Raw genomic sequence first — 24,930 nt, 5'->3', positions numbered from 1 at the left:
GCAATTGACTGTGGACTTCAAGGGTTGGGAAGTTGAGGTGACACACACCAGTCCTCATTGAAGGTCAGCAGTGGAAAGGGTGAGCAGTTTCAAGCTCCTGGGTGTGAACATCTCTGAAGATCTATCCTGGGCCCAATGTGCTGATGCAATTCCAAACAAGCACCACACAGGCTATATTGCATTAGGAGTTTGAGAAGATTTGGTATGTCATAAAAGGCTCTCGCAAATTTCTACAGGGATACCGTGGAGAGCATTGTAACTGGCTACATCACCATCTGGTATGGAGGGCCCACTGCCCGGGATTGGAAAAAGCTGCAGAAAGCTGTAAACTCAGCCAGCTCCAACATGGTCACTAGCCTCCCCAATGTGAGGGACCCTTCAAAAGGTGATCCCTCAAAAAGCAGCATCCATTGTTAAGAATTGTTACACTTCCTCCCTCACCACCATTCAGGGCCCCAGACAGTTCTTCCGGGTGAGGCGACACTTCACCTGTGAGTTGGCTGGGATGATATACTGCATCCGGTGCTCCCGATGTGGCCTACGATATATTGGCGAGACCCTACGCAGGCTGGGAGACCATTTCGCTGAACACCTACGGTCTGTCTGCCAGAGAAAGCAGGATCTCCCAGTGGCCACACATTTTAATTCCACGTCCCATTCCCATTCTGATATGTCTATCCACGGCCTCCTCTACTGTAAAGATGAAGCCACACTCAGGTTGGAGGAACAACACCTTATATTCCGTCTGGGTAGCCTTCAACCTGATCTCTAACTTCTGTTAATGCCCCACCTCCCCTTCATACCCCATCCTTTATTTATTTATATATATATATCTTTTTCTCTCTCTTTTTCTCCCTCTGTCCCTCTCACTATACTCCTTGCCATCCTCTGGGATTCCACCTTCCCCCTTTCTTTCCCCCATTCTTTCTCCCTAGGCCTCCTGTCCCATGATCCTCTCATATCCCTTTTGCCAATCACCTGTCCAGCTCTTGGCTCCATCCCTCCCCCTCCTGTCTTCTCCTATCATTTCGGATCTCCCCCTCCCACTTTCAAATCTCTTACTATCTCTTCTTTCAGTTAGTCCTGACGAAGGGTCTCGGCCCGAAACGTCGACTGTACCTCTTCCTATAGATGCTGCCTGGCCTGCTGCGTTCACCAACAATTTTTATGTGTGTCCATTGTTAAGGACTGCCATTACCAAGGCCTTGCCCTCTACTCGTTGCTACCTTCATGAACAGCTTCTTCTCCTCTGCCATCAGATTTCTGAATGGGCAATGAACCCATGATGTAACTTATAGTTCTTAAAATTATTATTATGTATTGTAATGTACTGCTGCCGCAAAACAACAAATTTCACAAAATATGCCCGTGATATTAAACCTGATTCTGATGCCGCTGTGAGTAAGATTTTCATTGCACCTGTGCATACACATATGTTTGCATTGACAATAAACTCAACTTTGACTTCAACCAACACTGCAAGTAGAAAGCTGTAGCCATGGTGACACCAGAATAGACTTGCAGTGTATGAGAATCAGTTTGCGACTAAAAACAATTTCGTAGTCCTAAAGGAAACCAAGATTACACAAAGGGGAAAAAATCTACATGATAAATTTGTGAGCTAGCTGGACACAATGAAAGGTAGCAATAGTTTACAATGGATTTTCTAGTCTCACTAGGACTTACAATGGTTCCCATTACAGATGTGCACTCTTTTAATGTGTATACTGACAGAATCACTCTGTGATAGATGCCATAACATCTGTCATGCACCTGGCCCTGCCACACCTAGAAAACAAGGAAACTTATGTCAGAATGCTGATTCTAGTGTTCAGTTTGGCATTCAACACTAGTGTCCCATAGATTTTGGTGAACAAATACCTTCTCCTCAGTCTAAATAAAATACACCACTGTGAAACTGGGTTTTGGACTTCCTAGCCAACAGACCTCAGAGAGTCAAGATGTACAAGTGCACTTTCCTCCCTAACATGGGTGTCCCTCAGGGCTGTGAGGAAAGTCCATTACTGTACATTCTGCTCACACATGACTGTATGGTCAAACACCTTAGCAATCACATCGTCAAGTTTTCCAGTGATATGACAGTGCTGGGACTCATCACAAACAATGAGCAGATGGAGAGGAAATGCAGGCTAATAACCTCAACAAGATAAAGGAGATGGTTATCAACTTCAGGAGAACTCGCACCATTTAGACCACCCCCCCTTTACATCGGTGGCACAGCAGTGGAAACTGTAAGCAGTTTCAAACACCTAGGAGTGCACATCAGACACAACTTCTCATGGTCCCAGAACACATCCTACAAAGTCAAGAAAGCTCACCAACACCTCCACTTTCTGGGGATGCTGAAGAGAGCTGGACTTTGCACATCCATACTCACATCAGTCTACAGATGTAAAGTAGAGAGCATCCTGACGAGCTGCATCACCACTTGGTACCGAAACGGCACTGCGGCAGACAGGAAGGCTCTACAACAGGTAGTCAAAACTGCCCAATGCAACACTGGCACCAGCCTATCCACCATCAAGGAAATATATACACAGAAGGGTGCTGGAAAAGTGCCAGTAACATCATGAAGGAGCCCACCCACCTTGCACATGGACTGCTTGCCCCAGTCCCATCGGGGGGAGGCTAAGTAGCATCCGCTGCAGGACGACCAGACTCAAAAGCAGTCACTTTCCCCGAGCATAAGGCTGATCAACGTCTCCACTCACTAACTTCACCACTACTTTATTGTTTACTGTCATCACCCTATGTATAGCTTAGCGTCACGATATGGACATACAATCAATCTATGTATACAAGCGATCTTATGTTATATTTTTATGATTTTTTTATTATTATTGTTTTCTTTAACTTTTGTGATTTTTTTTACTTCATTGGATCCAAATAACACTTATTTTGCTCTCCTTTATACTTTTGGACTGAAAATGACATTCAACAATGTTGAATCAATGGCTTCCAATACAGACATGTACTCTTTTCCCTGTTATGCAGCTCCCAGCATGGGAATACCAAAATAAGGAAGGGAAATAGGCAATTTGCCCCCAGGAGCTTTGTTGTAAAACTATCTCCCATGTTGACACCATTATGAATGAGTTCAATTGAGCCAAACAATCTTCAGTAAAAAGAGACAGACTGTGAAACACCTTTTTCAATAACTGAAGGCAAATTCAGTCGAAGAAAAAAATATCCGGGAAACGTGTTAAAGATTAACATCCACATGGTTCAGCTGTGAGAAATAGCATTAAAGATGAACTCTGTACCATTTTAACCTAGTAAAAATGCTCTGATTCTGAATTGCTTTCTTCATGTGGTATAAAATGAGAAAAGATCTCCTCTCAGCAGCTATGAACAGGATGATTCTTCTTTCTTCTGATCAACTACAATTCCAGTGCGACAGGAGTAAACAAGAGTGTTGTCTGCACTCTGTGTTGGGAACACGTTCACTAATTTCTGTTCATAATATATCAGCGATGAAAGATAGGTTAATTAATTTTTTATATAATGGTTAAGAGTTCATTTCTAACACTTTTTCAATTTGGTGAGAAATAATAAACATTGGAATTCTTTTTATTAAGTTTTCTGTGCTACTTGAGACCATTTAAATTCCCCTGCATCTTCTCCCATTAACATTTAAAACAGAGCACCTATACCAATGTGTATTAACTTCTGTGGTGTACAAACTGGTGTGTTCTATGCATATGGGGGTAAAGCTGGTAGTGCTCCTAAAACAGACATACAGGTTCTAATGCTTTCTCATTCTGTGGTCTTCCTTCTCATGCAGGCAGCACGGCAGTAACTGCTTGTTCACGTTTATTCTGCACACAGCCAGCACCTTTATCAGTACAGTAAAGGTTCAATTCTGTGTACTGCTGAAACCACTCAAACCTAGTTGGTTCCAGCATCTGCAGTCTTTCTGTATTATGCCACTGCAAAGTCTCTTCAAAGTGTGTTGAGAGCATTCCTCCTCTGAGAGTCTCTCCCTTGCTGCTCCCCTTTTATGCTTTCCACTAATCTCTAACTCTAGGACCAAGCTTTTCAAACTGCCTGTTATCTTGCATCCCTCACCTCCGGTTCCCATCACACCTGACCCCCCCCCCCCCCCATTTTATACTGGCCATCTCACCTCTCCAAAAACAGGATTTTGACTCAAAATGTTAACACTTCCTTTTCCTCCAACAGATGCTGCTCAAACCATTGAGCTCCTCCACCATGACGCAAAGGCTGTGAGGCTGCCCCTGGCTGCTGTACTTCATTCCTGTGAACTTTGCAATGACTTGCCCTGCTAATATGATGAACTGAACACTAAGGCTTTGGGCCTACCCTGGACTGCTCCTGAGATTTGGATCTAAGGATTCAATTTGGCTCAGAATTAGGTATGCCAACTGTCCCGTATTAGCCGGGACATCCCGTATATTGGGCTAAATTGATTTGTCCCATACGGGTCCGCCCTTGCCCTGTATTTCCCTCGCTAAGGTAGAGTGTTCCTATGAAACCTTTCGTGCCGAAATGGCGTAAAGCGAAGAAGCAATTACCATTAATTTATATGGGAAAAATTTTTGAGCGTTCCCAGACCCAAAAAATAACCTACTAAATCATACCAAAAACACATAAAACCTAAAATAACACTAACATTTAGTAAAAGCAGGAATAATATGATAAATACACAGCCTATATAAAGTAGATATAATGTATGTACAATATTCACTGAACTGAATCACCAAAACCAATTTGTAGAAAAAAAATCGGTACGTACACGCATTTGAAACGTCATGTATGCACACTTCACACATGCACACACAGGTGCTCGCACAAGGTTTCATGGTCACGGTAGTCTTTCTCGGGGTAAACACAAGTGTCCTGTATTTGACTGCTACTTTTGCCCCTTATTTGGGAGTGAGAAAGTTGGCAACCCTATTCAGAATGCTGTTGTTGTTGCTTGTTTCTATTGTTTGCATAATTTGTTTTATGATTTTCCCCTCTCTTTCTCTGTGGAAACTGAGGGCAGGGTTGGTCTTATTCTTTCGGGTTCCTTGCTTTACAACTGCCTGTTTATCAAACAAATCTCAAAGTTGCATAATTTATACATTCTTTGATAATAAATGCACTTCGAACTTTGAACCAGACTGTCGGTTGCTGCACATTCCAGCATCTGCAGTCCCTAGTGCCTCCTGATTGAGGAGGTAATCATTACATGGAGTTGAGGTGGGTGGGGGGAGGGGGAGGTAAACCAAAGGCCATGGAGGAAATGTGTTGTGTATTTCTGTAAGGGAGCAGGAAGACCTCCGGTTGTGCAGTGCAAAAATGACTGCTGACATGGCCCTCCAAAGCTAACTGCAGCCTGGGCAAGACTCCTAGATACCTTGGAGCACAGCACTACTCCCTCTCCATTACTGCTTCTATTTACTCCATGGCAGCCAAGGTGTGTTCTTCTGGTTGCCAGGACAAATTGCACACACTTCTCACATCGCTGCATTGTAAAGTATTGGCTGCAGTGTCTAACTGGGCCATGTTCCACTGGTTAATTCTAGGTTCAAAACATCCTCACATGGCTGTAAATAAGAACTTGGCCAATTTTCTTACTTTTTTGGGGAGCACTGGGCTGGGCGTTACACTGAGCTTGACTATCATTTGGCATACCAAAAACAGGTATAAAGTGTGGTGACGACAAACCAAGTTATCAGAAGATTGATGCTGATGAGAGAGATAAGAGAGACAATGGAGAAACATTCAAAATGCAAATAAGAGAGAAGAGAGAGATTAACGAAAAGAGACACAGTTCCGAGTATTGACAGACCGGTTGCTTTGAACCTGAACAGTTTGAAGTTTGATGGACAGGCGATACTCCAGCAGGGGGATAAAAAGAACAGGTTCGCCAAGGCACGACACACACCATGAGATCACGAGATAACGAGACCCTGGAAGAGCGGTGTGCCCCCACAAGTTGGTGGGAGTTGGAGGTCTGGTCACGGGAACCGACAATAGACGCACAGGTGAAAGGGTACGATTGGCGGGAACCTGGTGTGTGTGTCCGACCATGCCTGGGTGCCGGGTTCACCACGGAAGAACGGTCGTATCCGGAGCGGAGGGGTCACAGTCGGTGACCACAGAAGACATAACAAAGGGTCTGCCCGAGAGCTAACTGCGAAGAACATTAAAGGTCTGTCTGAATCAGATTTGCATATTCCCTCTCTCTCTCTCCAATGGCACAACAGCGATTACTGCGAACTGTACTAAGCTGAACTGAACTCTGCGTCACTTGAGACTGATCATTTTATCCCTAGACTGCAATAGAGCTTGTTTGATTCCTATTACCCTAGTTCTGTGTACATGTGTGTTTTATCATTGCTAACCTGTTGCATTTATATCCTTATGATTAGAGTACTGTGTTACTTATTTCCTTAATAAAACTTTATTAGTTCTGTTAAACCAGACTCCAACTAAGTGGTCCATTTCTGCCGGTTTGGCAACCCAGTTACAGGGCACGTAACAGTGAAAATAAAAACTTCATTATATTATCTAAAGAACAGATACAATACTGGTAGTAGACAGGTAGTAGTCTGACCTCCTCCAACTTAGGGAGGCATACTTGCGTAGTGTTTAACGTACTGCTATTGCAGCGCTGGCGATCACCGACCGGGGTTCAGTTCCTGCTGCCCGTAAGGAGTTTGTACGTTCTCCCTGTGACTGCGTGGATTTCCTCTGGGTGCTTTGGTTTCCTCTCACAGTCCAAAGACATATGGTTTGGGTTAACGAACTGTGGGCATGCTATGTTGGCACCGGAAGCGTGGCACCACTGTGAACTGCCCAGCACAATCCTCGCTGATTTGACACAAATGACATATTTCACTGTATGTTTTGATGTACATGTGACAAATAAGGCTAATCTTTACCTTTAAAACTGTCCCATCCTCTGGCTCTGACCTTTTGTCCATTCCTGACTTCCTTTATCTCACCCACTGGTGGTCTTTGACAAAATAGACTTTTCTGACCACAGAATTGACTATGTGGTGCAATTTAACTTAGGGATCAACATTTTCCCCAGCTGTTGATGTGTAAGCTAACAGGTCCTGTAGAGTACAGAGAGAAGATGGATCCCATCTGTTGTATATTTGGACTTTCAGAAGGCCTTTGACAAGGTGCCACATATGAGGCTGCTTACCAAGTTAAGAGCCCATGGTATTACAGAAAAATTACAAACATGGTTAGAGCATTGGCTGATTGGTAGGAGGCAGCAAGTGGGAATAAAAAGATCCTTTTCTGGTTGGCTGCCAGTGACTAGTGGTGTTCCGCAGGGGTCAGTGGTGGGACCACTTTGTTTTATGCTGTATATCAATGATTTAGATGATGGAACAGATGACTTTGTTGCCAAGTTTTCAGCTGATACAAGGATTGGTGGAGGGGCAGGTAGTGTTGAGGAAGCAGGTAGGATGCAGAAGAACTTAGACAGATTAGGAGAATGGGCAAGAAAGTAGCAAATAAAATACAATATTGGAAAATGCATGGTCATGCACTTTGATAGTAGAAATAAATGAGCAGACTATTTTCTAAATGGAGAGAGTATGCAAAAATCTGAGAAGCAAAGCGATTGGGAGTCCTTGTGCAGCTGTGTACATACATCTATTGATGCTTCTGGACACATCTTCAGTGATGTTCCTGGAATCATCGGGTGTTTCGGGTCTTTCAACATCATACACCCTCCTCCAGGTGACCCAGTCGGGGCTGATCAGACCCCAGCTTGTGTCTAGATGGCTAGCTACTTATGACTCCATGGCTCCCCTCTTTTGAGCCACAGCCATCTTGAGGCCCTCTCTGCCGCATCAGTGATACTGCGGATGGCTCTCCTCTTCCTCTCTCCCTCGATGCCCAAAATGCTGAAGGCTCTAACTAAAGAACGGGCTACGAATCCCCTACAACCAACCTCCACTGGGAGACACCTCGCTCTCCATCCAGCCTGCTGACAGTTGCTGACTAGTCCTGTGTACTTGGAGAGCTTCCTTTCAAAGGCCTCCTCCAAGCTATCTTCCCATGGGACTGTCAGCTCCAGCAGCACCACTTGCTTAGTAGACTCAGACACTAGGACAATGTCTGGTCGCAGGGTGGTGGCTGCGATATGTTTGGGGAACTTCAGCTGCCCTTCGAGGTCCACCAACAGCTGCCAGTCCCTTGCAGAGGTCAGAATGCCTGCAGATGTTCTTTTGGCAGGTATTGGCTGCTCCCCAGCTCTGACAAAGGCAATGGTCTGCTTGGAGGGTCGGGACCGCTTCGCCCACTCAACTCCTGCGCTGACGGCTTCAGCAATGGTCTTCAGGACCTGATCATGCCTCCACCTGTACCGTCCCTCACCAAGTGCCCTTGCGCAGCCACTGACCTTTAGTCTTACTATTAATACTATATTCTGCCATCATATTTGACTTCCCAAAATGAACCACCTCACACTTATCTAGGTTGAACTCCATCTTCCACCTCTCAGCCCAGTTTTGCATCCTATCATTGTCCCACTGTAACCTCTGACAGCCCTCCACACTATCCACAACACCTCCAACCTTTGTGTCATCAGCAAATTTACTAACCCATCTCTCCACTTCCTCATCCAGGTCATTTATAAAAATCACGAGGAGTAGGGGTCCCAGGACAGATCCTTGAGGAACACCACTGGTCACCGACCTCCACGCAAAATATAACCCGTCTACAACCACCCTTTGTCTTCTGTGGGCAGGCTAGTTATGGATCCACAAAGCAACGTCCCCTTGGATCCCATGCCTCCTTACTTTCTCAATAAGCCTTGCATGGGATACCTTATCAAATGCCTTGCTGAAATCCATATACACTACATCTACAGCTCTACCTTCATCAATGTGTTTAGTCACATCCTCAAAAAATTCAATCAGGCTTGTAAGGCACGACCTACCTTTGACAAAGCCATGCTGACTATTCCTAATCATATTTTGCCTCAGCAAATGTTCATAAATCCTACCTCTTAGGATCTTCTCCAACAACTTACCAATCACTGAAGTAAGATTCACTGGTCTATAATTTCCTGGGCTTTCCCTACTCCCTTTCTTGAATAAGGGAACAACATCTGCAACCCTCTGATCCTCCGAAACCTCTCCCGTCCCCATTGATGATGCAAAGATCATTGCCAGAGGCTCAGCAATCTCCTCCCTTGCCTCCCACAGCAGCCCGGGGTACATCTCGTCCGGTCACAGTGACTTATCCAACTTGAGGCTTTCCAAAAGCTCCAGCATATCCTCTTTCTTAATGTCTATAGGCTCAAGCTTTTCAGTCCGTGGTAAGTCATGAGTACAGCCCTCGTCTCTGGGCTCCACCTCAAATTTATTTTCTTTCCTTCCACTGATATTGCAATGCGGCCCAGAAAGTTAACCTCTCTGACCAAAGTGGATTATTTTCAAATTGCCAGCATATTTCACATTGAGATAAACTTTCAATCATCAAGCGGTTGTGTTCTAGGGCAATTTAATTCACCTGACTTTGGTCCTGTCTCAGCTTACCAGCTGCTCTTATCCTCCTCAATGTTTCCTTCCCAGGTTCCAGTATGGCTAAAGGATTGACTGCGGGCTTCAGGAATGGAAAGTTGAGGGAACGTACATCAGTCCTCATCAAAGGGTCATCAGTGGAAAGCATGAGCAGCTTCAAGTTCCAGGTGTCAACGTCTCTGACGATCTATCCTGGCCCCAACATATTGATGCAATTATGAAGAAGATCCAACAGCGGCTATATTTCATTTTGAGTTAGAGGAGATTTGGTACGTCACAAAAGATTTTAGAAAATTTCTACAGATATACAGTGGAGAGTATTCTAATTGGATCACCATGTGGTATGAAGGCACCAATGTACAGGGTCTTAAACTCAGCCAGCTCCACCATGGGCACGAGCCTCCTCAACACTGAGGACAATTTTTTCACATAGACTGGTGAGTGTCTGGTGCGACACCAAACCAAGCTATCGGATGCTTTATACTAATGAGAGAGATAAGAGAGACAATGGACAAACATTCAAAATGCTAATAAGAGAGGAGAGAGGGATTAACGGAAAAAAAATACAATTCAGAATATTGACAGACCGGTTGCTTTGAACCTGAACTGTTTGAAGTTTGATGGACAGGTGATACCCCAGCAGGGGGATAAAAAGAGCAGGTTCGCTAAGGCACGGGACACCACGAGACCACGAGACAACGAGACCCTGGAAAGAGTGGTGTGCCCCCACAGGTGGTGGGAATTTGGAGGTCCGGTTCGCGGGAACCGACCAGAGGCTCACAGGGTGTAAAGGTACGATTGGTGGGAACCTGGTGTGTGTGTCCGCCCTTGCCTGGGTGCCGGGTTCACCGCGGAAGAACGATCGTATCCGGAACGGAGGGGTCACAGTCGGTGACCACAGCGGGATAGAAGACATCAAAAAGGGTCTGCCCGAAACCAACTGCGAAGACATCAAAGGTCTGCCTGAACCAAGCTGCATCCCCCCTGCCCCTCTCTCTCCAACTGTACAACAGCGATTACTGCGAACTGCACTAAGCTGAAATGAACTCTGTGTCACTGTAAGACTGATCATTTTACCCCTAGACTGCGATAGATTGATTGATTCCTATTACCCTAGTTCTGTGTATAGGTGTGTATTATCATTGCTAACCTGTTACATTTATATCCTTACGATTAGAGCACTGTATTATTTGTTTCTTTAATAAAACTTTATTAGTTCCTAGTAATCCAGACTCCAATGATTGTTCCATTTCTGCTGGTTTGGCAACCCAGTTACGGGGTACGTAACACTGGAAGGCACTGCCTGAGTGGGGGGTAAAGTCAGATACATTAGAGACTTTTAACAGACATTTAGATAGGCACATGGATGTGAAGAAAATGGAAGGATATGGACATTATTCATTTATTTATTGAGATACAGTACAGAATAGGCCCTTCCAGCCCTTCGAGTCGCACCACCCAACAACCCTCGATTTAATCCCAACTTAATCACAGGACAATTTTCAATGACCAATTAACCTACTAGCTGGTATGTCTTTGGACAGTGGGAGGAAATCGCAGCACCCGGAGAAAACCTTCAGGTAGGACATACAGACTCCTTACAGTTGAAGTTAGAATTGAAATCTGAACTCTGATGCCCAGACCTGCAAGAGTGCCATGTTAATCTCTACACCACCATGGCACTCCAAGGCAGAAGAAATTAGTTTAGTCAGCCATTTGATCACTATTTCAATTGGTTCAGCATAATGTTGTGGGCCGAAGGGTCTGTTCCTGTTCTGTGTTCTATGTACTGCCAGTACTACAGTACGATAAAGCTGTGTTATTAGTTCCTAATAGTTATTGATGGAGGAATTCATCCAGTCTATACTGCCATGTTCTTTTGATTGACTGTATATGATCAAAATCTGTGCGGACACCTTGTGCAATAACAGTCTGCCATCGTTACCTTTCTGCATGAAGTAGTGTCGTCAGGGTTTGTACTGTTTTGAAGTCAAAATAAAAAAAATAAAATGATCAAAAATCACTACTTCTTGAATCAGTGACCATCAGCCCAAACGGATAACACAACACAAGCACATGCAGCTGGTGTTAAAATCTGTTTGCTCTAAACACGATGTGGTGTCTAACACAAGTGCACGCGACTAACACTAGTGAGAAACTGTTCGGGAACAGTCGTCTGTCCCAATTAACAGACACTGTCCCAAATACTGTAAATGATGGGAATCCCAGCTATTTTCTCTTTTTTTTGGTTTTTAAGACTTGTCCCAAATTAGTGGTTGCCTGATTAACTGATGGCCCAATTGTTCGGAATCCACTGTATGGTATATATTTCTTATTGTAATTTATAGTATATTTTATGACGTATCTTAGTAATAATAAACCTGATTCTGCTTCCATTTTGTTCCTGTCAACTGTTCATAACACACAATCATAAGCTGAGCATAGGTAACTTGGACAAGACCTGTACAATGTACGGCAGCCTTCAACTCTCCCTCATTAGCATTCACCTAACCACAACCAGACGCATTAAAGCTCTGATGCTAGTATCCTATTTCTCAGTGTACTGTTTGCCCATGTCCTCTGCACTTGCTTATTCGCACTGGCACTCTAGCTGACAATGCCCTAATTTTAAATTAAAATTTAGAACTCCTATCACTTGAAGTTCTCTATATCCAGCCTCCATCATAGTAACTCCTCCAGCCCTACAACTTTCCGAGGTCTCTGCACTGCTCCTATCCTGGCTTGTTGTGTGTGCCCTCTCTTAATCACACCATCACTGGTAACCGCGCTTTCAGATGCATGGGCTCAAGTTTCTAGAATTACCTTCCCGAGATGCACTGGCCCTTGAGCTCCTTATAGATCAAATGTGACCCAGCATGGCAACAAGTCCTTCACATCCACCCACCCCGCCCGATTCTGTACTGATCATCAATCACCCATTTACACAAATTCTACATTAATTTAAAAATTCTCCCCACAGCCTCATCGACAGCACCCAGTTTTTGTTACACACCTACATACCAGGGGCAATTTAGAGTGGTAAATTATCCTCCCAAGCTATATATCTCTGGGATGTGGGAGAAACCCATGTGTTCACAGAGAGAACATGCGAACTCCACACGGACAGCACCCAAGGAACCCAGGTCTCTGGAACTGTGAGCGACATGTTCGACTAGCTGCATTACTGTGCATCCAAAATAGAACCTACAACCTCACCGATTTGAATATCAAGTATATTTTGACACCATTCCTGTGTACTGCATTGAGATGCTTTAGCATGTTAAAGGCATTACATAAACACAAATTGCCTGAAAATTGCTTGAGGTCTAAAGTAGTTACAGATATTGCAACTCACATAAATACTGTAGACTGACAACACAACAAAACTATGGAAGAAAACTGGGAGAAAAAAAATTAAATTATTTGAAAGCAAATATCCATTAGCGCTGCAGTAGAATACCTTAAGCAAGAGAATGGGACGAAATAATTAAAATAAAAAGCATTTATTTTAAAGCACTACTTGCAACCTCAGGACATCTCAAAACACTTAATGGCCAATTAATTGTTTTTGAGATAATGCTTTTGTAATATAACATGTCATTAATGTGAATCAGTGGGATGATAATACTATCATCATGATCACTTAAGGAATAGGCTATGAAAAATAAAGAACGACTCAATATTAATGTCCCATTACCCTTGCAGGAGAAGGAAGGGAACACGAGAAAGGACTGAAGAAAATGGACAGTGATAATGTTGACATGTTTCAGTGACTAAATGGGAATTTCAGATCCAAACAAAAGGAAAATACACGTAGTTAGAAGTGAAAAGATTCAATATTCACACTGGAAGGCCTGCAATATGTTTTACAATAAGATTCACACTATTGTTGTATACAAGGGTTATATAAACACGGTTGTGTTAGAACAAGGTTGTTGCGTCTTCATGTGTGATGTTCACACTGTGTCAGCTGCAGGACTGCATTCTCCACTGGTCTATTGCAAGTTCTCACAGCTATCCGTAGTCAGTCCAACAACTTCCACATACATATTCAACCACGTTTAGGGATTCAACTTCAGATCTGAATGAATATGCCACAATCATCACCAACTTCATCAAAACCTGAGTGGATTAGTCATTTAACCAGAAACCCTGGGTGAACCAGGATATTCACATTCTGCTGTAGCGTTCGAAATAGGCAATCCAGAATCCTCTAAGAAGTCTGGGTAAGTTCTTTAGAAGGCCATCGTGATAACGAAAATGCAATTCTGTGTGAAGTTAGAGACAAAATCATATGCATGACAGCTGTGACAGGGTTTGCATTCTATTAGTTCCTCTAAGGAGAAACCTAAAGCATAAGTGGCAGTGATGTTTCATTCCTCAATGAGTTCCACATCTTTTATGCATGATTTGTAAAGGAGAATAACATTATGCCTATGCAAACCTCGACAGTATCTGGTGATCCAGTGATGTCTGTCTCTGAGGCGGACATCGGAACATCTTTCAAGAGGGTGAACCCTTACAAGGCATCAGCCCCTGACAGTATACCTGGATGGGTACTTAAAATCTGTGCTTACCAAGTAGGTGTTCATGGACATCTTGAACCTCTCACTGCTGCAGCTGGAGATTCCCAGCTGGTTCAAAAAGGTAGCTATCGTAGTGGTGCCCAAGAGCAGGGTGAGGTGCCTCAATGACTATTACCTGGCATCACCCACACCTACTATGAGTGGTTGGCCATGGCTAGAATTAACTCCTGCCTGAGAAAAGACTTGGATCTACTGCAAATCCCTTACAGGTGTACACAGTGGATGCAATCTCACTGTCTCTCCATTCTGCTTTAGAGTACCTGGACAACAGCAAAACATACATCAGGCTGCTGTTTATTGATTACACCTTGGTGATCAACATCATCATCCCTCAGTACTAATCAATAAGCTTCAAAACCTGAGCTTCTTTACATCTCCCTGAAACTGGATCCTTCACTTCCTAATCAGGAGATCACAGTCAATGTAGATTGGTAAGAACATCTTGCTGACAATCAACACAGGTCCACTTCAAGGATCTATGCTTAGCCCACAGCTCTGCTCTACTTACCACTCATGACTATGTGGCTAGGCACAGCTTAAATGCCATTTATAAAATCATTGATGCTACACTGCTGTTGGTACAATCTCAGATGGTGACAAAGAGGCATACAGGAATGAGGCAGATCAGCTGGATGAGTGGTGTTGCTGTAACAACCTTGCACTCAATGTTAGCAAGACGAAGGAATTGATTATGGACTTACGAATGGGAAGTCCGATAACACACCAATCCTCACTGAAGGATCAGTGATAGAAAGGGTGAGCAGCTTCAAATTCCTGGGTGTCAGCATCTTGGAGGACTTATCTTGGGCCCAATATATTGATGCACTCATGAAGAAGGCATATCAACAGCCCTACTTCATTAGGAGTCTGAAGAGATTTGGTATGTCACGAGAGTCTAGCAAATTTCTACAGATCTGTGGTGGACAACATTCAGACTGTTTGTATTGCTGCCTGGTACGGATGCTCTCTGTACAGGATCAGAAGAAACTTCAGAGGGTTTTAGTCTCAGTCATCTCTATCATGGGCTCAACCCTACCCATCATCGAGGACATCTTGAAGAGGTGGTGTCTCAAGAAAGTGGCATTCATCATCAAGGATGCTCACCACCTAGTTTATGCCTTCTTCACATTACTACCATTGAAGAAGAGTTACATGAGCCTGAAGACCCACACTCAATGTTTTAGGAAGAGCTTCTTCCCCTCTGCCATCAGATTTCTGAACAGTTCATGAACCCATGAACACTGCCTTGCTATTTATCTTTTGCACTATTTATCTTTGTAACTTACAATAATTTTTATATCTTTCACAGTACTACTGCAACAAAGCAACAAATTTCATGACATGCACCAGTGATATTGATTCAGATTCTGATTCTGAATAGAGAAAAAGGGGAATATCAAGGTAATGTTCATCAGCTGATGATGAAGATGCAGGATCAGTTCATCCCAAAGAAGAAGAGCATTCTAAAGGGAGAATGAGACAATCATGACTGATAAGGGAAGTTGGAAAAAAAAGCATAAAAGCAAAATGGAGGGCATACAATATAGCAAAAAACTGTGGAAAGCTAAAGGACTGGGAATCTTTATAAAAACCAACTGAAGGCAACCAAAATTTAGATTGAGAGGAGCAAATTTGTAGAGGGATCACAGGCTGTTGCAAGAAACATATGGTTGTGATAGTAAGTGATTTGAACTTAAATGGATGTTTTTGCATTTGTATTTACTTGGGAGAGGGACACAGAGTCTATAGAGGTGTGGCAAAACAGAGTGAGGTCATGGACTGTATACAGATTACAGAGGAGGAGGTGTTTGCTGTCTTGAGGCAAATTAGGATAGGTAAATCCCTAGGGCATGACGATGTGTTCCCTTCAGACCTTGTGGGATGCTAGTGCAGAAATTGCAGGGGCTCTAGCAAAAATAGTTAAACCGTCCTTAGCAACAGATGTGGTACCAAAGGTTTGGAGGATAGCTTTGGAGGATTGTTCCATTGTTTAAAAGAGGCTCTAAGAATAAGCTGGGAAATTACTGGATGGTGAGCCTGACATCGGTAGTGGGTAAGTTATTCTAAGGGACCAGATATACAGAATATGTATTTAGATAGATAGGGACTGATTAGTGATAGTCAATATGGTCTTGTGCATGGTAGGCCATGTCTAACTATTCATATGGATCTTTTTGAAGAAGTTACCAGGAAAGTTAATGAAGGCAAAGCAGTGGATGTTATCTCCATGGAATTTAGCAAGACCCTTGATGAGGGGCCACATGGGAGGTTGGCCAAGAAGGGTCAGGATAAAGTAGTAAATTGGATTAGACATTGATTTTACAGGAGAAGCCAGCGTGTGGTTGTAGATGGTTGCCTCTCTGACTGGAGGCCAGTGATTCGCGGTATGCTGCAGGGATCAGTGCTGGGTCTGTCGTGGTTGGTTATCTATATCAATGATCTGGATGATGATGAAGTAAACTGGATCAGCAAATTTGTGGATGACACCAAGACTGGGGCATAGTGACTGTGAGGGAGACTATCAAAGCTAGCAGCGGAATCTGGAACAGCTGCAAAAAAATTCCGATAAATGGCAGATGGAATTTAATGCAGACATGTTGCACTTTTGGAGGACAAACTGTGAGTGTTAGGGCACTGAGGTGTACTGTAGAACAGAGGGATCTGGGAATACAGATCCTTAATTCCTTAAAAGTGGCATAAATTGAGCTGTTGGCACATTGGCCCTCATAGATTAAAGTATTGAGTACAGGAGTTGGAATGTTATGTTGTATTTGTATACGTTGTTGGTGAGGCCTAATTTGGAGTATTATGCGCAGGTCTGGTCACCTACCTACAGGAAATCTATCAATAAGATTGAAAGAGTGCAGCAAAAATTTACAAGGATGTTGCCAGGACTTGAGGACCTGAGTTATAGGGAAAGGCTGAATAGGTTAGGAGTTTATTCCCTCGGGCATAGGAAAATGAGAGGAGACTTGATAGAGGTATATAAAATTGTGAGGGGTATTAAAAGGGTAAACGCAACCAGGTTTTTCCCATTGAGGTTGAGTGAGACTAGACTAGAGGTCATGGGTTAAGGTTGAAAGGTGAAATATTTAAGAGGAACATGAGGGGGGATTTCTTTACTCAAAGAGTGGTGAGTGTTCAATGAGCTGCCAGGCAGAAGTAGGGGATGCAGGTTCAATGTCAACACTGAAGAGAAATTGTGTAGGTACATAGACGGGTGGGGCACGGAGGGCTGAGGTCCAGGTGCGGGTTGATAGGAATAGGCAGAATAATAGTTCTGCATGGACTAGATGGGCCAATGGGTCCGTTTCTGTGCTAAAGAGTTCTATGACTTTAAAAAAACAATAAGGAGACAAAAATGAAATATGAAGGCAAGCTAGCTAATAATATAAACGAGGATACCAAAAATTTTTTCAGATATATAAAAGATAAAAGTGAGGCAAGGATGGACATCAGAGTGCTGAAAAATGCTGCTAGAGGGGTCGAAATGGGAGACAAGGAAATGACGGAAGAACTGAGATGTGGAGGAATTTCTTCAGCCAGATGGTGGTGAATCTGAGGAATTCATTGTCATTGTGAAGGTCAAGTGATTGGGTATATTTAAAGCAGTGGTTGATAGGCTCTTGATTAGTAAGGGCATCAAAGGGAGAAGGCAGGAGAATAGAGTTGAGAGGGAACATGTTTGTAAATCACCCACAGTGGAATGGCACAGCAGACTCGATGGGCTGTATGGCCTAATTCTGCTCCTATGTTTTATGGCAGATATGCATGTCATTCATCAGAATGCTTGACCTGTGAAGGTAGGTGGAAGAGCCGAAAGTGGGAAAGACAACATGGAGGACCAGGTAGGCAATGTTCAGACAATGCTGAGAAAAGAATGGCATTCCTTAAGCATGATTGTCATTACAAGGCCGAAGAAAGGGTCAGCTGAGTGTTGGATCATGCAGTGTGTGAAAAATAGTTTTAATTCAATGGCCCAAATTCATTAGTTGGGACTGTTAGATTAGCTGTGCAAAGAAACTGTTCTCTCATTAATTTAGATCATCATTAAACACAAGTCCCAGAGATAATGCAATTTGCCCTGACTGCTGCAATACATATTCAAAAGCATGAGCTGAATTTAAAAGCACAAAATGCATTAATGAAGTAAAATTAGGATTCACCGTAATCAATATTTTAGTTCATCGTTGATACTTTGAGGTAGAAGGCAGTTTTTCCTCCTTAAAAGATACATATGTTGCTATCCATATATTATAACCCACACAATCAGTGCTAAATACGGGGCACTGAGGGAATACATAATATACAGAAGATGAATCACATGGGAATGAGTGCAAATCCAGGCCTGAAAGAGAACTTGCACAGCTTGAGAGCAGCTTTTTTTGATCTGTTCAGAGGCAGACAACTTCTTATTCCCGAAGGAAAACAGTAGTTTTGGACTGAGTTGCAGCAGACGATAACAAATTTAGAGGTTATTATCTGGCCCTTGATTAACTGGAAGTCCATTTTTAGTATACTCTGAAGAAGTGAGACAATTCCAATATTTGACTAGACCCAGTGATAAACTTCTCCCACAGCTCTTCATTAGCATTCAGCATCAAAATAATGCTTCTTACAGTGTTTTGGTTGTTTAAAACAAAGGATAGGTTGGGTCTGAAAAAAGACATGAATCGTCAATGAATCAAAATAAAAATGAATTATAGTATTTAAGTAATTTATAGCCAAGTCTATAAGTTTAAAATAAAATGTGTCAATTACAATTGTACCTATTTCACTGCTATTCTTTGCAAACTTTTATACTTTAATTCAGTGGTAGAGCTAATTTAGTAATACTGATACTGACAGCGTTGCTGGATTAGAAACCGTAAGCAAGGGCAAAGATCTGTGCTACAAATGATGACCAGGAGTACACAAAGTTGGCACTCACACCTTCCCAGGATATAGCTGGTATACTGGGTTCACAACCCCAGCCTGAAGCGGGGAGCAGTTTTGGAGAGGATGGAGAACATGGTCCATGTAGTCATCGGAATAGAATGACCTTGACTTGTGTCCTTAGTCCGAAGGATGTCTTTTTACAGCCAGTACCATTTGCTTCAGTATTCAGGCAAGAAAAGGGTCAATTTCTGCAGATCAGGAAACTAATGGCCAACTGTCTGTTCCATGCTGACTGTGGTCCTTAAACATCTTGAGCTCTCCCCAGTCTGTACGGGAAGAAATCTTAATGCTTGCTTCAGATAGATGAACTTCTAACTTGCTCCAACCCTTGAAACAAAAACAGCTTATATAAAATTAACCTGCCTGCTGCTTCTTCTTGTTTTTCTTCTGCTTAAAGTTAAGGATGACTTACATCCACTCTGGTCCCATGGGGACTCAGGTAGCTAACGAGGTCAATATAACATGCACACTCTGCCATGGCTGGCAGGAGATACTTGGCAAGGCAGGCAGCTGGGTTGGTTGAGAAGTTTACACTGGGCTGAACTAACACATCCACCCACATAAATCTTCCACATTGGAGAATCCAGTCTCTGTTTTGTTTAATCTTAAATAGCAAAGCTTGCATTAGAACTTCTATAGGTGTGTAGTGGAGAGTATATTGACTGGCTACATCACAGCCTAGTATGGAAACACAGATGCCCATCGCACCACTGAACACATCTACATGAAACGTTGTTGCAGGAAAGCAATATCCATTACCAGACATCCCCACCACCCAGGACAAGCTTTTTTCTCACTGCTGCCATCAAAATAATGGTACAGGAGTCTCAGGACCCACACCACCAGGTTTAGGAATAGTTATTGCCCCTCAACCATCAGGCTCTTGAACCAAAGGGGAAAACTTCATTTAACTTCACTTCATCATTGAAATGTGCCCACAACCTATGGACTTAATTTCAAGGACTCTTCATCTCAAGTTATTGATATTCATTGCTTATTTATTTATTATTATTTATTTCTTTTTGTATTTGAACAGTTTGCTGTCTTTTGCACACTGGTTGAATGTCCAAGTTGGTATGGTCTTTTATTGATTCTGATATGGTTACTACACTATTATGGATTTAGTGAGTATGCCCATGAGAAAATGAATCTTAGTGTTGTATACGGTGACATATATGTACCTTGATGATAAATTTACTTTGATCATTTATAGTTAGATTGAGATAATGCTAATGCTAGCCAGCAATCAATGATCAGTGCTCAATTTTCACTGCTGCTTGTAAGGAGTTTGTATGTTTTCCCTGTGACTGTGTGGGTTTTCTCCAGCAGCTCTAATTTCCTCCCACGTTCCAAAGCCATACTGATTAGTGTAAGTAAGTTATGGGCACAATATGTTGGCGCTGGAAGCGATGTGCCTCTTGTGGGCTGCCCAGCGGAACCCTCGCGGATTTGATTTGACACAGCGGCATATCTCACTGTATGTTTCGAGGTGCATGTGACAGATGAAGCTAATCGTTAATCTTTAACCTTTTACTCTTCTCTTCTGTAATCAAGAACCCTTATGGTGAAGATAGCTACCCAATACATCAAGAAATTGCTGATCTTTACACATGAGTTTTCACAGTGGGTTTCAAGCAGATTATCTAATTGTATCGACACCACAGCCATGTCCAATTTTCTTTTTATCAGGTAAACATTTTAGTGGACAATGATCTGGAGTTAAGTTCAAGGTGCTTTGTTGTCCCATTTGCCCAGAATCATTGTAATTAACTGCAGAGGTCCCACTGCTAACTCAGCACAACTTTATTTGGGAATGGTTCCTCCTGTGAGATCTTGCAGCACTCCACACATAGTGACCAATTACCAATGAACAGAAACTTGACTTTGTCTATATTGCCAAAGATAGCACTTTTTAAAAAGGCATGCAATATATCAGCTCAAGTGAAGCGAAATCTACGCAACTTTTTTTTCAGTAGGATACAGCTGGCTCATCCTAGTAACAATGCTTAGAATCACAAAGCAAACTGAAAGAGAAAAATAAGTTTAAATCTTCACTGCAAACCGAAAGAGATTTGTTTTAAAGAAGTAACTAAAGTTTAGATTGAGGAAAACCTATTGATGTTATGTAAATTGAGTTCCAGAAAGGGCAAAAAGTCCCTTGTACAAGACTATTGACTAAAGCTGAAACTTATGAAGTTGAAGGCAAATTATTGATCCTGCTTGGAAATTGACTGAGCAGCCAGATGCAGAGTGTAGGGAGATCATGTGCAGGCACCCACATTGCCAGGATGAGATTTATGGAGCCCAGCAATTAGCTGTGCTGCTGCTTCAGATATTTATTATTTTAATAAATGAGGCAAGATACAATAAAAAGTCAGGCATTCAAATTCGTCAATGAGTCAGTGATAAGCACTATAATGGAAGCATTAAATTAGAAAAAGCATATTGATGGATTAAGAAAATGGGTGAAATTAGCAATTATACAGAAATTTCAAAGTAGATGTTTCTGACACAATCTATCTTAGAGCTGAGAAAGACTGTATGTTCTGCATGGAATCAGTATCAGGTCTATTATCACTGACATACATCCGTCGTGAAAACGTTTTGTAGCAGCAGGACAGTGCTTCCTGGTAGTGTTCATGGGTTCATGGACCATTCAGAAATCTGATGCTGGAGCAGAAGAAACTTCCTAATATGTTGGGTGTGTGTCTTCAGGCTCCTGCACCTCCTCCCAGACGGTAGTGATGAGAAGAGGGCACGTCCTGGGTGATGGAGGTCCATAATGATGGATGCTACTTTTTTAAACAAATGGAAGATGTGGAAGGGCAGACAGACTAGGATCTAGATCTAGAGCCGAGTAATACTGTATATCATGGGGTCAGTACAATATATAATCAGATAGGCGAATGGAATGATGGCTTTCATAGCTTGAGTAGAAAAGGATGTGAGCACTCTGAGCAATTCCAACCTTCGCAAGGATAGCACTGGAGGGCTGTAGTGTACATTTATCAGATGAATAGCTGGAAGTTAAGAGTTAAGTTTTGAGAGGTGGTTACATAAAGTAGAAGTGTATTTCCTGAAAGTTGGATACTTAAGGGGTAAGTTCAAATAAAATTTTCAAACTGTGAAGGACAAACAGATCCTTCACCCCACAATCATGAGAAAATCAGCTGATGAGGGGTTTCGGCCCAAAACGTTGACTGTACACTTTTCCATAGATGCTACCTGGCCTACTGAGTTCCTCCAGCATTCTGTGTGTGTTGCTTCACTCCACAATGTTCAGCCAAACTAATTAGTAATCAAATGCCCAACTAAACTAATCATTCTGCCTGCACAATGTCCCTATTCCTCCATCTCCTGCATTCATATCTAATAGCCTGTTGAATGCCTTTATTGTACTTGCTCCCACCACCACCTCAAGCAGAACATTCCAGGCTCCCTCCACATTCTGTGTAAAAAAAAACTTGCCTTGCAGTTCTTCTTTGAAATTACCTTCTTTCACGTTAAATTCAAGCCCTCTGGCAGTAGATATTTTACCTGTGGGAAAATTACACTGGTTGCCTGTTTACTCTATCCACAAATGCCTCTCATAACCTCACAAGCCTCTAAAAGATCTCCCCTGAACCTCCGCCACTCCAGAAAAAAGCAACCCAAGTTTACCCAACCCCCCCTGATAGCACATGCCCTCTAATCCAGGCAGCGTCGTCGTAAACCTCTTCTACACCAGTTTTATAAAACTGCAACATAACTTTCTGACTTTTGACTCAGTTCTTTGACTAATAAAGGCTTGCATGCCTTCTTCCTGCTTTTCTCACCCTACCAAACTGTGTCACCACTTTTAGGGAGCTATGGACTTGGACTCCAAGATTCCTCTGCACATCAGTATTGATATTGATGTGCTGGGGCAGCAGGCTGTTGTGTGCTGGGGGAGGCTGTTGTGTGCTGGGGCAGCAGGCTGAGGGTAGCAGACACCAACAGGATCAACAAACTCATTCGTAAGGCCAGTGATGTTGTGGGGATGGAACTGGACTCTCTGATGGTGGTGTCTGAAAAGAGGATGCTGTCCAAGTTGCATGCCATCTTGGACAATGTCTCCCATCCACTGGTTGGGCACAGGAGTACATTTAGCCAGAGACTCATTCCACCGAGATGCAACACAGAGCGTCATAGGAAGTCATTCCTGCCTGTGGCCATCAAACTTTACAACTCCTCCCTTGGAGGGTCAGACACCCTGAGCCAATAGGCTGGTCCTGGACTTATTTCATAATTTACTGGCATAATTTACATATTACTATTTAACTATTTATGGGTTTATTACTATTTATTATTTATGGTGCAACTGTAACAAAAACCAATTTCCCTTGGGATCAATAAAGTATGACTATGACTATGACTATATGGGTCTTTCCATTAATGGTGTACTGTCTCTTTACATTAGATCTCCCTAAGTGCATTTGGTTAGAAACCATTGTTTATTTATTGAGATACCTAGTGGAATAGTTCCTTCTGGCTATGCTGCTCAGCAATCTCCTAGTTTAACCATAGCTTAGTCATGGGACAAACTTCCAACCGGTAGGTCTTTGGACTGTGGGAGGAAACTGGGGCCCTCGGAGAAAACCCACAGGGAGAAAGTACTATCTCCTTATAGGCAGTGGCAGGAATTGAACCTGGGTCACTGCTACAGTAAAGCATTGTGCTAACCACTACACTACCATGCCGCCCTACTGTTTGGTGAATACATAACTTCGAGGGGTCGTATGCAGAGCTGCTGAAACTTGGAGCTCTCTTTTTAATTTTAGCAATCAGTGCCAATGCTTCCTTTTCAAGGATTTATTCTGACCACGTCTTGAAAGTTTCTATTGAATCCGTTTCCACTGCCCGTTCGAGCAAAACACTTCAGATCGTAACAACTCACTATTTAAAGAAAAATAAATTTTCCTTTATCTCCCTCTGGCTCTGCAGCCAATGTTTCTAAATCTGTGGTTACTGACCTTCCTGCCAATAGTGTTGCAGCTGGAGACAATGCCAACACCCTAAGGATCGATTAGTTGATGCAGTCACATCACTGATAAACAATTCAATCCATCAGTGAAGATTCTTCCCATTGTCTTGTGGCAGGATGAGCAATGTAACCTTTGTGGATGAATTACATCAGAAAAGGAATATTGTCTATACCCAGGCTTCAAGGACAATTTATAGACACTTCTGTCTGTCTGTCTGCCTCTCTCCTTCTATTTGTCTGTTCTTCATTTCAAACAGAACAGAGTGATCTGTACTTTGTTAATTAGAGTTAGTAAGGTTTATTACTTTCATTTTGGAGAATTGCTCTTGATAACTGTATATCGTGCAAACGTGCAAAGTAATCCCGCTGATAGTAGGAAAGTCTTCCTTAGGTTGATAAACATGTTATTTCAGTTCATCTCCTGCAAAGAGTGGCTAATTCACAAGGGGACACATGCCACATTTCATTAGCCAGCACATGGAACAAGGATTCTCAGTTACAGTTGCTGGGCTTTGCTAAAGCTTAACCAGACAGCTGACAGAAACTGATGCAGTCTGCGTTTTAGGCTTGTAATGCTCATTTATGTAATGATTGGTGGCACGAAACCCAGGAGAATAACCGATATTCTTTAAAAAAAACTATGGCAGATCTACAAGAGCCAAGTCCAGATATGCCTGAATGGCTGATGAGTCAATGAGCTTTTGTTGGTCAGCACTGACTCTTGGGAAGGATTTGCATTATTGTGTAAGTCCAACACATTGCTTGGTGCAATTGTAAACACGAGGAATTCTGCAGATGCTGGAAATTCAAGCAACACACATCAAAGTTGCTGGTGAATGCAGCAGGGCAGGCAGCATCTCTAGGAAAAGGTACAGTCGACGTTTCG

At 42.7% G+C, this 24,930-nt stretch overlaps 1 protein-coding gene across 2 annotated transcripts in view; it reads right to left on the bottom strand.

Annotated features, from left to right (window-relative positions):
• Positions 1-24,930, bottom strand: part of prkn (parkin RBR E3 ubiquitin protein ligase) — a 1,192,578-nt gene that overhangs the window by 185,027 nt on the left and 982,621 nt on the right. The gene's annotated exons all lie outside the window — the stretch shown is intronic.

The sequence above is a fragment of the Mobula hypostoma genome, chromosome 8, assembly GCF_963921235.1.
Source record: "Mobula hypostoma chromosome 8, sMobHyp1.1, whole genome shotgun sequence".
Taxonomy (NCBI): domain Eukaryota; kingdom Metazoa; phylum Chordata; class Chondrichthyes; order Myliobatiformes; family Myliobatidae; genus Mobula; species Mobula hypostoma.
Note: the sequence above shows the minus strand (reverse complement) of the source record. Positions and strands in the feature narration are given on the sequence as shown.